This window comes from Zootoca vivipara, chromosome 5 (genome assembly GCF_965207765.1).
Source record: "Zootoca vivipara chromosome 5, rZooViv2.hap1.1, whole genome shotgun sequence".
Lineage (NCBI taxonomy): Eukaryota > Metazoa > Chordata > Lepidosauria > Squamata > Lacertidae > Zootoca > Zootoca vivipara.
Window position 1 is genome coordinate 33962636 of NC_142588.1, and position 15235 is coordinate 33977870.

The 15235-nt window shown below is 40.2% G+C and overlaps 1 protein-coding gene across 9 annotated transcripts in view; it reads right to left on the reverse strand.

Annotated features, from left to right (window-relative positions):
- PLCE1 (phospholipase C epsilon 1) overlaps positions 1–15235 on the reverse strand; it is a 129697-nt gene that overhangs the window by 79014 nt on the left and 35448 nt on the right. The window contains exon 1 of one of the 9 annotated variants that reach the window (XM_088670335.1): positions 13036–13432. The exons of 7 other annotated variants lie outside the window; for them this stretch is intronic. The gene's annotated coding sequence lies outside the window, so the exon portion shown is untranslated. Of the gene's footprint in view, positions 1–12727; positions 12877–13035; positions 13433–15235 lie in introns of those variants that run through there. One more of the 9 variants, XM_088670334.1, reaches the window with a different exon arrangement.

The window sequence follows — 15235 nt, forward strand, 5'->3', positions numbered from 1 at the left end:
GATTTTTGTCAAATAGCTTTTAAAATAATCTGTAGACTTGTGCACCCTGAAGATGCAAACCCCCCCCCCCCATCTGAGCCATTTTGGACTTTCCTCACAGAAGAGCTGTTTTATTGCCTCAATCTTTTTGGTGACCCTTTTCTGAGCCATACATATTTGGGCAAGGGAATAGGACAGGCATGTCCAACAGGTAAATCATAATCTACCAGTAGAACACTGGACTCCCCCCAAAGAAGCTGAACAGATGTGGCTTCCCTTGAAAAAAAACTCAAAAGTTTACCTCCTCCCTGAAAACACTCAACAACTTTGACCCAAAGCCCCCGAAAATGGGCCTTTTTAAAAAAAAGTTACCTGGTTCTTCTATTCCAGGGGTAGCAAACTCCCAAGAGACTGCGATCTACTCACATAGTTAAAAACTGGCAGTGATCTACCCCCTTTTGGGGGGTTCAGGTCAAAAGTTGTTGAGCTTTTTTGAGGAAGACCCGTTGGAGGAAGGCCTGAGCCCAGAGTCCCACTGGGAAAGACCTCTGGGTTTTGCCTTATTTTTTTCCTTTTTAAATATTTTTTTATTTTAAAAAAAACTTTAATAATTTTTTTACCTCCCCTTTTCCCTTTTTAAAGGGGAAACAATTATAATTTTTTTTGTTATTTAAGCTATAAATATCGTGAAATTGTGGTTTCTTTCTTGAAGTGACACACCACCCGAGTTATGCTCGGGTTTTTTTTGGCGAATTTTGACACACCAAGCTCCAAAGGTTGCCCATCACTGTACTAGATCGTTCCCATTAGGAAGGATCGGAGCCAACACTGACTTGCAGCCTCCAGGCTCAATTGAACAAGACAATACAGAAGACAATTGTGGTCAATGGTACTGAAATCTGCTGAGAGGTGCAAGGGAATCTATAGGATGTGACTCCCTCCCTCCCTCCCTCCCCCCCACCCCACCCCCCCGGAATTCTGCAGCCTATTATCTGCCCAGAGCACTCATGATTGGTCCCAAACGACAACCAGATTGAAACAGAACTAAATACTTAGGATTCCTCCAATACTGCCTGGAGTTGGGTTACCACCCTCGTATCACCTTGCTCAAGAATGGTTCATCATCATCATCAACAACAACAATGGAAATAGGATCAAAGTTCAATTTCTTCAGTAATGACCTGACAACCCCTCTTTTCAAGACAGCAGGGAGCATACCCTTCCTCAAGGAAACATTTACTATTTCTGTGGTCCATACAGCAGGCCCAGTTCTGGCATATTTCACAAGCCAAGATGGGGAAGGATAAGAACTAAGAGAACAAGATGAAGGCTCCAAGCAGCTTGTCCACACCGTAAAGCTGTACAAACTATATCCATGTCCTGGCTACATCCATCTCTGACTCTGCCAAAAAACTGTGGCATCCAAGTTGGAGCCAATATGAGTGATTTATCTGCAAAATGCAATGAAAACTGGTCTCAGTGATCCTCTGAGGACTCTTAACACTTGGTTATCTCTAGACCTTTATACAAAAAGGTCTTCATTGCTCAAAAGTGTTCTGCTGGCAGTGAAGTAAGTTTCTTTTTCATTGCCACGATCCCCACAGAATCCCTATAATTGTTTTCTATTTGTCTCTGGTAGCACTCATTACAAGTTTTCCCTATTCCTTTTCCACTCCCTGCACTGTAGCCCAGTTGTCGTCAGCTTTCCAGAATATCGGGCAGCTGACTTTACAATTGGGTCAAATATGTTTCAGAAGGATTGCACTAACAGACTAAGCCAGGCACCCCCAAACTTCGGCCCTCCAGATGTTTTGGACTACAATTCCCATCTTCCCCGACCACTGGTCCTGTTAGCTAGGGATCATGGGAGTTGTAGGCCAAACCATCTGGAGGGCCGCAGTTTGGAGATGCCTGGACTAAGCCTATCCCTGACTGTGACTAGAGCTTCCACAAAATGGCCAGCTAAACCTGTAGGAAAAGCCCCCAGAGACCTCGGGGAACCTTCTGGATCCACCAGCCTTTAAGGGCAGACCATAGCAACTGGCCCTCCACCCCTGCAAGCACTGTGACATCAGGTGTGACGTAGCTCCTACAGTGTTTGCAGGGCCTGCCAATCAGCTGATAGGTGGCTCCCGCAAAGCTCTGTGACTTGCAACAAGGCCCAAAGTGCTGTGACTGTTGGTGCTTCCAAACCCATGCCCTATGCAAGCATCGATGACCACAGCAGCACTTACAAAGGGTCTTGGCTTTGCAAGTATGACAACCAGCTCATTCTTGTTGGTGGTGCCTGAAAAATGCTGAGCCTTTCCCACTATAGTTTGAAACCATGTGGGCAAAAGAAAACAGAGTCACATGACAACCCCACAATGACCTGTGGAGAGAGATAAAGATCCAGCACATGGACTGTATTCAATTCCTCACCTCTGATCTAGCTCTTGCTCTTGTTCCAGCCCCATTCAAATGAGGAGGAATGACTGCTGGGAGGAGCACAGAGAGAAGAAACGCCATGGTGTATCTGCTGCAGCATGACTGGACGCCTTCATCTGCCCCAGCTGCAACAAAAAATGTCTCTCCCTTATCGGTCTCTACAGCCACAGCTGGCGCTGCAAGCTTCCAACAGTTTGACTTCACCTCCACAGGTGCACTCCATTGTCTCCCAAGACAGACGCCAACCAATCTGAATGCTCAAAGCGGCAAATGGTTTTAAAAGAAAACAGAACAAATCATAAAATCATCATTTTAAAAGATAAAACTGTAGAAATAAAATCAGAATACAGTGGTACCTTGGTTTGCGACCGCAATCCATTCCGCGGAGGCGGTCGCTCGCCGAAGCGGTCGCTCCCCGAAGGTACGCTTCTGTGCATGCATGAAGCACCAACAGAGCGCTTCTGGGCACGCGCGAGCTGCGCAGATTGCATCTGCGCATCCAAGGCTGCGGAACCTGGATGTAAACACTTCCAGGTCCGCGGCGGTCGCTCGCCGAAGCGGTTGCAAACAGAGGTAGGTGCAAACCAAGGTTTGACTGTAGAACCAAACTAAACACCTCAATAAAACAAAAGACCCAGAGAAATAAAAGTATGTAGTTCAGCTGGGGTTGAAAAGACAACAGACTCAGGACCAGGAAAGCCATCCTGGGAAGGGCATTCCAAAGCTGGTGTGCCACTACCAAAAAAAGACCACTAAATTCAGTCACATTCCACCTCACTTTCAGGGGTATAGAAGGCAGAGGAAGATATTAATACGTGTCAGGAAAAGGCACCAAGGTTCCTAAGAGAAAGCAAACAAACAAAAACACCAGCACTCCGGATTATGCTCAGAAAGAAGAAGCAGTGCAGCTGTTTTAAAACTGACAAGTATGTTTTTTAAAAATCTGAAATACATGGGGGGGTTGTATATTTTCTGTTATTAGTAACAAAGCTGCACAATGGCACAGTGGTGAAAGTATGTAAAATGCCCCAGCATTTAACTATGCAGCAGTCTTCATCTCACCATCCTTTTTGCTGTATTTATATTCAATCAATCATCCCTAGTATACCTCTGTTACTTGCATAAGAAGTCTTCTTTTCTCAGAAAGTATTTGGCTAGCAAAAATACTTTCAAACGGCGGTAGTTGCTTTCCAAAACATTTTAAATGAAGTTGATAACTGTTGCTTATGCTGTATTCAAGTTTGTCTTAACTGCGAAAACAAAGAAACCTTTTGTTTGTAGAGAGAGGCGACAGTGGCTTGCTGCAAAGATGATATAAAGAATAATAATGTTAATCTCTAGGGCACGAAAGGAGACATCGGGGCACTTAACGGTCTCCAAAAAATGCGCATTTCACCAACTGTTTTCAAAATAGTGTCTGGTTTACTGCAGTGTACAAGAACTCCACTCAATTATATGCAGAGATGTAGGTTAGAGACAGGTAAATGAAGCACGTGCCAATTTTTTTGGATACCAGGTTCCAGAAGGGCAAGTGTAAGTAAAGAAAGAAAAGTATATTTTACTTGACAGAGTGTTTAACCATATAGCCCTGTGAATTTCAGAGGAGAGATTATATATATTTTAATAGATTGTTGCCTGGCATGTATCCAGTCCAACTTCAGCACACATGCCATCATCACTCTCCGTTAATGTAAGAAAAGCTATAAGGAACTGGGACAGAATAGTGGCTGGCAGTGTCAGCTATGAGCCAAGAATCTAAAGTGCTACATAAATGCCAAGAATAAAGATAAGAGTCACCAGAGGAGAGTCAATGCTAGAATTCCGGAAGGAATTGCAAACGATGGGCAAGGGGGCTACTTTCACCAGAAAGAAAATTACAAATTATTTCCATACAGTATCTGGCTAGGGAGCTGAGTGGGGAAACTCAGGGGAGCAAAAGATATAGAACAACGATATAGGGTTCTCCAAAGATCTAGCTGCACATTTCATGCAGATATGTTTAAACAAAATGAAACCCACCTTCACCACAAAACACACACTTTCAAATGGGATTATCATACAAAACAACAGCCAAAAAATTCATTCTCTCCTTGCTTCAAGACATTTCCTCAAATCCCTTCCTCTCCCAAACATGTGTTTTGTACCCCATGCAGGAGGAAGGTAGGTTGAAGCGGATTTGGAAAAGGAATAGCATCAAGTCCCCACTATCACTATTGCTGCTTATCTTCAAATTGCTCGGCCCCATGAAATGTTTTCCTGGAATAAAAGAGGGACAATGGTTTTAACTACCATGCATTCACATGCAACATGTAGTTCTGGTTACAGGTAGGTAGCCGTGTTGGTCTGGATCGAAGTAAAATAAAAAAATTCCTTCAGTAGCACCTTAAAGACCAACTAAGTTTTTATTTTGGTATGAGCTTTCGTGTGCATGCACACTTCTTCTGAAGAAGTGTGCATGCACACGAAAGCTCATACCAAAATAAAAACTTAGTTGGTCTTTAAGGTGCTACTGAAGGAATTTTTTTATTTAACATGTAGTTCGTTAGGCTCCATTCAAGTCAACCTGAATGTCATTATTCTTAAGGAACTTTATTTCATCTTTAAACAAAACAAAAATTTTAAAAAACCTTTCTTATAAGGTATTGCAAATGAAAATATTGTTATAAGTTTGTGGGTGCCAGATTCCCCTAAATTCCTGGGTCCAGTAAGCGTTAGAATTTAATTAAGGTTTGGAGTATTAAGCAGGGTGCCAGAACACTGAACCTGTGGATTTAGCAAGTGTTAAATATAAGCCAGGCTGGCTCCAGTAAGTGTTGGAAGCGTAAAGAAAAAGAAGGCACTTTTTATTTCATATGTGGTGGAATCGTAAAATAATTAAAAATTATTGGGAAATGATTTATAATGAAATGAAATGAATGTTAAAGGCAAGCTTTGTTAAAAGACCAGAAGCCCTTTTGCTAGGCATTACAGGTCAAGATCTGCCAAAAAAGCAAAGGAAGCTTTTTATGTATGCTACAACAGCAGCTAGGATATTGCTAGCCCCCAAATGGAAAGACGGCGAGATACCAACTAAAGAAGAATGGCAAGAAAAACTGGTGGAATATGCTGAAATGGTGAAGTTAACTGAAAGACTTAAAGACAAGGACAATAGAGACTTTAAAAAAGACTGGGAAACATTTATGTTGTACCTACAGAAACATTGTAAAGAAATGGACTCACTAGCAGGGTTTGAGTAAACACTTACAATTAACAAAATAAATATAGAGATTAAGATACAGTATAGTAATTGGAAAATAAGAAAGGATAAGAGATAATTTGAAAACAAATATGGTGTTAAAACGATAAGAACATAACAATATTCAATTTAAGGAATGCAATATTTAGGTATAATAAAATATGCAGGAGAAGTTAATACATAAAAAACCAGAAGAGGAAGTTGAGGGAAGTCGGGGGTGGGGGAAGCTGGCAAATTGTATTTTTCTTTTTATTTGAGATGATGTTACTGTGATGAATATAAAATTGTAAAACTCAATAAAAACTATTTAAAAAAGAATATAAGCCAGGCTAGTTTCCTGATGAGCTAATCAGATGATGAGCCATTAAGAAAACAAAGGAATTGTGCTGGCCTTATTAAGAAAGCTAAGGAAAAGGGGTTCTGTGCAAGGCAACAAATGAACGGGGCTCCTCTTTCAGCTCTTAGAAAAAGCCAGAGTTTAGTGTTTAGAGTAGGCTGTGATGTGACCTAGATTGGAAAAAGGTTTGAGGCTGGTAAAGACAGCAAGCTGGATGGTTCATTTCTGGTTGAATCTAAGGCTGCGGTGATGGGAGAAACTAGACCATCTTGGGATGTTAATGCTATGAACTCCTCCATAATAGGATCGGGTTGTATATATGTGTAAATATACCATACATCTTAAAGAAACCACAGTCTCCGCTGTGCCTCATTTCCAAAACACAGACCCTGGATGAGCGTCTGGAACCCCTGGAATCTCACACAGTTCAGAAATTGGGGGGGGGGAGGTTTTGAAACTAATTTTTACCCATACATTTTCAGCAGTATCACATTTACTGTCAAATGTTTTGCAGTGATAGGTTTCAAAGATGACACACTCAAGGCGATGGACAAGCCATTCTTGGCTCTATAAACTATCTCAGTTGTAAAAGGTAAACAATCATAAATAACTTGTGGAAGAAGAAGACTGGAGATATATCTGGCCTATAACTCTATATAAACAGGCCATAACTCAGGAAGGTGTTGCAAATCACCCACATATATACCTACAACTCAGAACAAAACCTTTATGTCACAATTATACAATGGAGGTTTCAGTGTTCTGACTGAACTATGGTGGTTGGAAACAGAATGGTCCTGAAAATTTAATTACTGAAGCCCTTTTCCAGGTGTAAAGATTAAAAATCTTCCTGAGTTGTCAAAAGTGGCTTGGCATTATAATACCTTAAAAACTAACACCATAAACACTGCAATGGAAAGCAGATTTTTTTCCCCTCTCATACTGTGCCAATACGCAGATTGGAACCATAATATTAATATAAGCAATAATATGAAACCTGGCTGGTTTCTTTTTATCCCTGTTTTCCTCCTATGAAGGAACCTGTGTGTTTCACCTGAAGACACAGACAGACTGAATAACAGCTGGTTTTTATGTTCTCAGAGAATCATGTCATGTTCCTTCTTCCCAGCAGCCATTTGATGGAACCCAAACCCACATGGCACTTAACACAGCCTATTTAAATGCCTGCTACATCTCAGTTTACCTCTTGAGACTGTGTGTAATCAGATGGAGACTCCATGGCTTCACTCACAGCCAATTTCCCCCTCTCCAACCTTCGTTTACCATTCTGCAGAACTCAAAAGCATGCACACTATTTTGTGATATTTTAGTCAGGCTCACAAAGGTATTGCCAGAAAATGGATTTTGGAATGATATTTATGGAGCAGAAGTTGAGTTTCTACATATGTAATAAGCAAAAACGTGAGATAATAAAAATCCATTGTCCTGGGAGCACCCTGTGTTCTTCATAATACTTGAAAACAGCAAGTCTTGTTTCTGAATGACACATAGGTATGTTCTGGAAACTCTCATCTCACACAAACAAGAATATTCTCTCCCTATGAAGTGTGTCAGAACTTCAAGACATACTTTTTGTCCAATGAGCAGTAAATCCAAGCAAAGCTGTTCTTTCTCCTCAAAGCGCTCTATGGCTCACATGCAGACTTTGAAAACATACAAATATGACTGGAAAAATGAATCTAGATTCAGGTAGGTAGCCGTGTTGGTCTGACACAGTCGAAATATAAAAAAGTAAGAAATTAAAAAATTGTCCAGTAGCACCTTAGAGACCAACTAAGTTTGTTCTGGGTATAAGCTTTTGTGTGCATGCACACTTGGTTTATAATGCATTTCGTGTGCATGCATTACTTCATGGGAAAATGAAGTAATTGTCTTATCCCAAAAGCTGTGAAAAGAATTCTAGCACATATATATATTGCAGTATGTTTTCCTGATTTGCCAGATAGTTTCTATAATCTGTTACAGCACTGGGAGGTGGTAAAAAGGATTTGTGAAACTGTTGCATGTACCTTTAAAGTACTAGATAGGAATGCTATACAGTATATGGGCACAATCCTATATATGTCTATTCAGGAGGAAATTCCATCAAGCTCAATGATGGTGTTATGTACTGAGCTGAATCCTAGAACAATAGGATTCAGAATCAGCGGGAGCTACCCAATCCAACTCCAGGTGGAAGTGAATCCGCAACCTGATTGGCCTGCTGGAGCAGCCAATCAGGCGGCTGGCAGAAGTGAATCTGCTACCTGATTGGCCTGTAGGAGCAGCCAATCAGGCTGCAGGCAGAAGTCAATCCACAATATAATTGGCCCACAGGTGTAGCCCTGAAGTAGCCAATCACGCAAGGCCCATTGTGTAAATAATGTATATAAGCAGATGGTTTTGGGAAAAGAGCCATTCGTCTTCTCTTCTTCTCCTTGATGAATATGAGCTGAATAAAGAGCATGAAATTCACTCTCGACTCCGAGTATATTTCAGATACTTACTCCCAGGTATGTAGGTCTAAGACTGCAGCCTTAAAATGTGAAGTTTAATCAGCCCTGATTGAATTTATTTAGCATGGGGGAGGGGAAGAATGGGAAGAAGAAGCCAACTAATCTTGCCCATCTAGTAGATAAATCTGTAACTCAAACCAGGCCAAGTAAGAGTCAGTAAAGGAAGATCATTTTCACAAGTAACACTAAACTATGGTTCAGTACTACATGGACACGTCTGGATTAGCCCGAGCAAATAACTGGGTTCACACATTCCCCACTCCTCTTGCAGTGCAACTGGGAGATTTTAGTTTCATTTTGTAAAGACTCCTGCTGCCTTAGCACTATGTTTGAACCAGGGATATTGGTTTAAGAAGCCAGGTGCATAACCCATCATTTTAAATTGGCTTGTTATGAAATTTACTAATGCAAAACAAGTTTTCTTTAGAAGCGAAACAAAACTCAGTCAAAGTCCTGCTCCTGGCTTGTTCAGCTCATCCATGTAGCACTAAACCATTAGGATGATGTGAGAACATGGTCACTGTGTAAAAGTCTACTTAAGCCAGTAATATATTAAAGGTCTAGGATAAAGCTTTTCTGTCTTCTCCTGCTGGAGTTCAATGTCATATGAGACATATGAATATAAAACATTTGGCTTAGGACCAGAAAAACAAAAATACTTTATATTAACTTCTCTTATCCTCTGGAGGGTAACGCAGAGCCAGGAACTGCAGTTCAGGCATCCATTAGATTTATTTTGTTATACTGTATATTTGTTAGTTTCAACTGAAATTCTTTGTATATTACAACTTGCTTGCAAAAATTCATGGGCAGTTGTGCTCCTTTAATTTGTAATGTTATGGTCAGTGCTATATGCCACTACTATGATAACTCCTCAAAAATATGAAGTGATTGAGTTGAACTGCCATGAGATACAAGAGAAGGGGTTAAGCCTTCTTTAGAATTAATTACGTGATATAAAAACTGGTTGACTGCCTTATATTATACATCTGAATGAGCAAACAAAGTCTGGTGGCTTGCAAAGACCCACAACTGCAGCTCACCACAATCTACCACTACACACACATAAATTGTCCCTAAAACATTTGGAGGACTATAAAGCCAACATACTTAAGTGGGGAAAAGGAGATGATCTATCAAGGATGACCACCGAATGCCTTACATCAGCTTCTTCTATTTAAATTAGAAGAATGGGCAATGTATTGCCGGGTTAGCCAAGGTGGTGTCTTCTGCATGTTGTGGACTACAAGACCCATCCATCTTGATCATAGGCCATACTGGCTGGGGCTGTTGAGAGCTGTAGCTGATAGCCATGTTAGTGACCTCTGCTTTAACATGTGAGTAGATTTTTAAGGGCAAGGCAAAGAATTTCTAAGGCAGTCTCAGATGGCGGGCAGAAGGAGGGAGCAGGAAAGTGGGATAGTGCTGCTGCTAAAACAGTGACACGGATCCAGCAGCACTCCATATGGTGTTGAATTTACATCTGGCCCCAGCCAGTGTGGCCAACAGTCAAGGATTGTGGGAATTGTAGTCCAGCAACCTCTAGAAGGGACCACCGGCTCCCCCCACCCGCATGCTAAAGGAATGTTGGCAAGCAAGATGTAGATGGGTTGCAAACTGAATTTGAATCATGTAGGGAATCAAAACTGGTGATTCAATTAGAGATTCTGGGTGTTGCCCCTTGTGCCTCCACTGGGCACACAATTCAGTCCTCCAACACATTTGAGTTTGGCACCTTGCTTTATATATTACTGCCAAATATTTATATAGTGCTGCCAAATATTATCTGCGCAACCCAAGGAGACAAGGCGAATTGTTTTTCTGAGTGCTGAAGCCGGAGGAGCACACTGAACCACAAAATAAACCCCAAATTGCTGTTGAGTGCTTTAACTGTTCCCCTAATGTTGACACTTCTTACTATTTCCCATCACATATGCTTGCCCAAACATGGACACCACCTCCTATAGTCCCCAGGGAGACAACTCTCAGTGTTTAAGCCAACAGATCACCAATATTTGCTAATATTGGACTGCCAATCAGAGGCTTTTTTTTTTTACTTCCCTCATTTCAAATGGACAAAAGTATGAAAGAAAACTAAACATTTCAAGCATGTTTTGTTATTTGTATGGAGGTGGTAAATCTGTGTACAATTTCAGATTGGGACAATTTCAGATTGGGAGTTCACATGAGCTCACATCTTTTACAAAGAGGCAATTGCATACAGAAAACGAGCATGTCAGAGAGAAGCTTTTCTCCTGACATACTAGTTCTCCATGTGCAGATGTGTTTGCATGGAACAGTATTTAATCAATCAGTCAATCAATCAATCACTTGAACCTGCAGTCTGAAGCAGTACATATTAATCACCTCAACAATATATCAGATTTGATAGTTGAAGAGGACTGTTAGGGTGAGTGTATGAAATCAATATTCACAGAGGAGGAGAAATTCAGTATTAGTGCTGGGTACTGACATTAATCCTCGGTCTCTGCCTTTCCTTCTCTTACTACAGCAACAGCTTATGCCTGATACTAAAGCAGTACAGTTCATCTCTGATCCTCCTTCTTAACATATAAGGATTCATACAGTCCCAAGTACTGGGGAGTGAGGAAAACTGGCAGAATCCACCAGTTAGGGACCCTCAAACCTCTGTGTGAAGAACGGGTCTCATTCAGTCTAGTGCTGTAACAGCCAAATAGTTTACAGAACACAAAAAAACACAATAAAGGCAGATGTTTAGAAACTCCAATACTATATATTAGCTCCTTATCACCAGCTTTAAGATTCCCCCCTCCTCCTTTCTAGGCAACGTAAAATAGTCACTGATGAAAAAGTAGCTATAGAAATATTATATTACTACCAGTATATTTACTACCAGTTTAGGATGATATTTTTCAATAAGTTTACCTGTTCTTAATTCATATCATAAATATCAGTCTGTGAAACCATAGCAATGTAAACAGTCTCTTCCATGTAGATCTTCAACAATACAAGTTAAGTTACAGATTCTGGCAATCCTTTGCAATGTAATAGTAAAAAAAATTTTTTTTAATTGTATAAAGTGATAAAAATAAATGTAGAAATATAGCAAAATGCTCCTTTAGGGATACACTTGCCTTGTATGATAGAGAACAGGGATAAGAGAGAAAGTATACTATCAAACCAACTCTGAAGTGAGTAGATTCAGTAAAGCTGTCATTCACGTTTGAGTCACAGTGTAAGAACTTTGCTTACACTACATAGAATAGGACAACTTCTCACAGTTACGGTAATTTTTCAGAACTGCCATAATGTTTAAGATAGTAAACAGTTCAATTTATCAGAATGGGTAAGTTACTATGTTAGTCATGTAGTCTTGATTACTTAAATTCCTAAAATACAGTACATATTGTAAGTTCCAGTAAAGTACACTGACATAACCATTAAAAAAAAAATCAAACTGAGCTATTTTAACTACAACAGTATGCAACATAAAGTAAGCAGATAACTTTATTAGGATTTCTATCATATATATAACAGAAAGTGCCTAGACATTTTATGCGGAATACACAAATGTTTGATGAGGCAAACATGAACAAAATATTTCAAAAGTAATCTAAATCTGATTCTGTAAAAATGTTTCAATACAACTGCAGTATGAAACCTCAAAATCATACAGAGATTTTCAGCTATCATGTTAGACTCACAGCAGAAATCCATTTCATTCTCCAAGAAACACAAGTCTATTATTACATGCAGCTTACTTAATATTAAATTTTAATGAATAGATTGGTTGTTTGAATTGCTAGCATTTTAAAACCATACCTCATTAAAAAGGTCTCTAATGCAAGAAGTTTAATTCTGCAATTGTACTATGGTTATACAGCCAGAATGAGAACCAGTAACCAGAGACTTGCAGCAAACATATTTAAAATTGGCAACAAACGACATAAATATAAACTCAAACACAAACTGGATTTAAGGCCAGCAATGAACTAGGAAACATAAAAGCATTTCTGTGTACAGAGTTTAGCAATTAGTTAGAAAGAAAGAACCTTATTTTAGAAAAATCCGTTTATCACTTTTGCACACATTAATAAATCTTGATATAAACACAAAGCATGTTTCAATGAAAACAGCATCCTGCTTATTACTGCAAAAGGTCTTTGAAAAACATACTCTTCTGCTGTTTAAAGGCAGTTCTGTAATTCATACTATGAAACAAAACCTTCAGTTACAATGAATGAACCGTACCTTCTGCAGTGTAAGTATCCACAGCCTGCTTAACCAAATCACATCCACTTGAAGCAAAAGCTACATTGGATATGGAATGCAAGAGCAAACACACACACACCAAGCAGCCCAAACAAGCCAACTGTATTCGGCTATACAGGATGACAGTCTGCTCTCGTCTCAAGAGGCTATGTCTAAGAGCCTGTACAGAAACTAATGTGTAGTGCCAAATCTAATCCTTTTGCTAAATTTCACATGCTGCTGCTTCACCTCTTCAGTTCCTAGTTTCTCAACAGTCCCATTTAAAAAAAACAACCCCACAAACAAACCTGTAAAAGCCACACAGAGAAAGAAAATCTGGATCATATCACTTGCTGAGACGTTTCTGGACCTTGCATATCTGGTGCTATTTTAATTTTTGCAAATTGAATAAGTTTTAAAAATAAAACTGAAAATGCCAATTCAGATATAATTATAGTATAGCATGAATTCCTGCAAAGCACAATTTTCTCAAGAGGCTTAATACTTGATCTCATTGGGTTATTTTAATTAGTAATTGTTTACAAGACCTATACCTGATATGTTTTTAGGTGTCCTCAAGGGAAGTAATGGTTTAAAATTAAACAGCGGAGGCTATCCCCAGTACCCAAGTCCCCCAAATCCTAAAAATATAGTGACACTTCTGCCTACTACCGTACTGAGGACAAACTTCCTCAGCACAAGCAATGCGAAGAATAGTGACAAAAGGCAGTGACTCTCCAAGACCCATGAAAGCATAGAATCGTAGAATTGTAAGAAGGAAGGGACCTAGGGGGTCATCTAGTCCAAGGCCCTGCAATGTAGAAATCCTGCCCACAGCCATCCCTGGGTGGCCTTGAACCACCAACCTTTAACAGCCAGATGGACATGAATTTGGGCAGGTCAGAAAGGGAAGTGGGACTCTGCTTAACACACAACACTGCCAAGTTCAGGGTTTCTGTTTAGGCAGAAACGTATGAACAACCTCACTCATCAGTCCATAATTCAGAGGACACAAGAATTGCACAAGTTCACCTTTACGATGTTATCTTCCTTTGCTTCTTCAACCAATGCCACTTTTTACCCCATGAGAGAAATCTAAACTGCGCCCCTGTTCCAAAATATTTAGCAATATGAAGCTACTTCATTAAAACTGACCTTGCAGTCAGCGACTTTGGCTAGTTACAGTGGAATGACTAAGAGAGAGACTGATATGCATGAGTAATAACTGCTGCTTGTATCAAAAGAAACTAAGTAGAGTTACAGAGAGAAGCAGCACAGATAAGCCTTTTGAATGGTATCCAATAAATGTCAGGCATTGTTTGGGGGTGAGGGTGGGGCTAGACCAGGGGGGGACTAAGCTCTTTTGTGGTGGGTCCTGGGCCTCCTGCCCCCTTCTCCCCTTTTAAAACCTAAATAAAACTTTGTTTATTCTAGGGCAGCTGGGAGCACTGCAAAGCGCCATGCTATTGAGATCCCACCCAGCCGCCACCTTAATTTGCCAGAAGCATCTTCTATACATATACATTAGTAGAGGCAAATCTTATATAAATTTGTGTCATGGTACTATGCTCCAAGTCTTTTAATTACTTAGCAATGACCCTATTCATCATATGTAAGTTTAGAGTTAATACTGCAATCCTAGACATGTTTACTCAGAAGTAAGTCCATTGAGCTTAATGGGACTAAATCTCAGGAAAATGTGCAAAGGACTGCAGCCAAACTGTAAGGGAAAAAAGGTGGTCTGCAATGCTCTATTAGCTGCAATAAATAAAGGATGAAAAATTTGGGAACATGCAATCAAACACTTCTTAAATGGCTAGTCTGTAAAGATACAGGATATCTTTTGTAAACCACTTAGAGGTTTTCCTACAATCAAACAGTATATAAATTTTGCTACATAAATAAACAAATCTGCACTTGAAGGGATACAGTGTCAGGTGCCGCAACATACAAAGGCATATTGGAGTACAAACCTTCTAATCGAGAGAGACTAAGGTTTCTTTATAAAAAAAAACATGTTTGAGGAATTATACTGAAGCATTGTTGAAGCTAAGTGAGTGTGGATTCAAGTACATGACTGGTAGCCCCAAGATTTTACAAATATGCTTTTTTATTTTTTCAAAAGGTGGGATATAATAAACACTTTAAAACCTATTAAAAGGTAAAGGACCCCGACAGTTAAGTCCAGTAGCGAACAAGTCGGAGGTTGCGGCACTCATCTCGCTTTACTGGCCGAGGGAGCCAGCATTTCTCCGCAGAAAGTTTTTCCGGGTCATGTGGCTAGCATGACTAAGCCGCTTCTGGCGAAACCAGAGCAGCACACGGAAATGCTGTTTACCTTCCTGCCGGAGTGGTACCTATTTATCTACTTGCACTTTGATATGCTTTCAAACTGCTAGGTTGGCAGGAGCTGGGACCAAGCAACGGGAGCTCACCCCATCCCGGGGATTCGAACTGCTGACCTTCCTATTGGCAAGCCCTAGGCTCAGTGGTTTAGACCACAGCGCC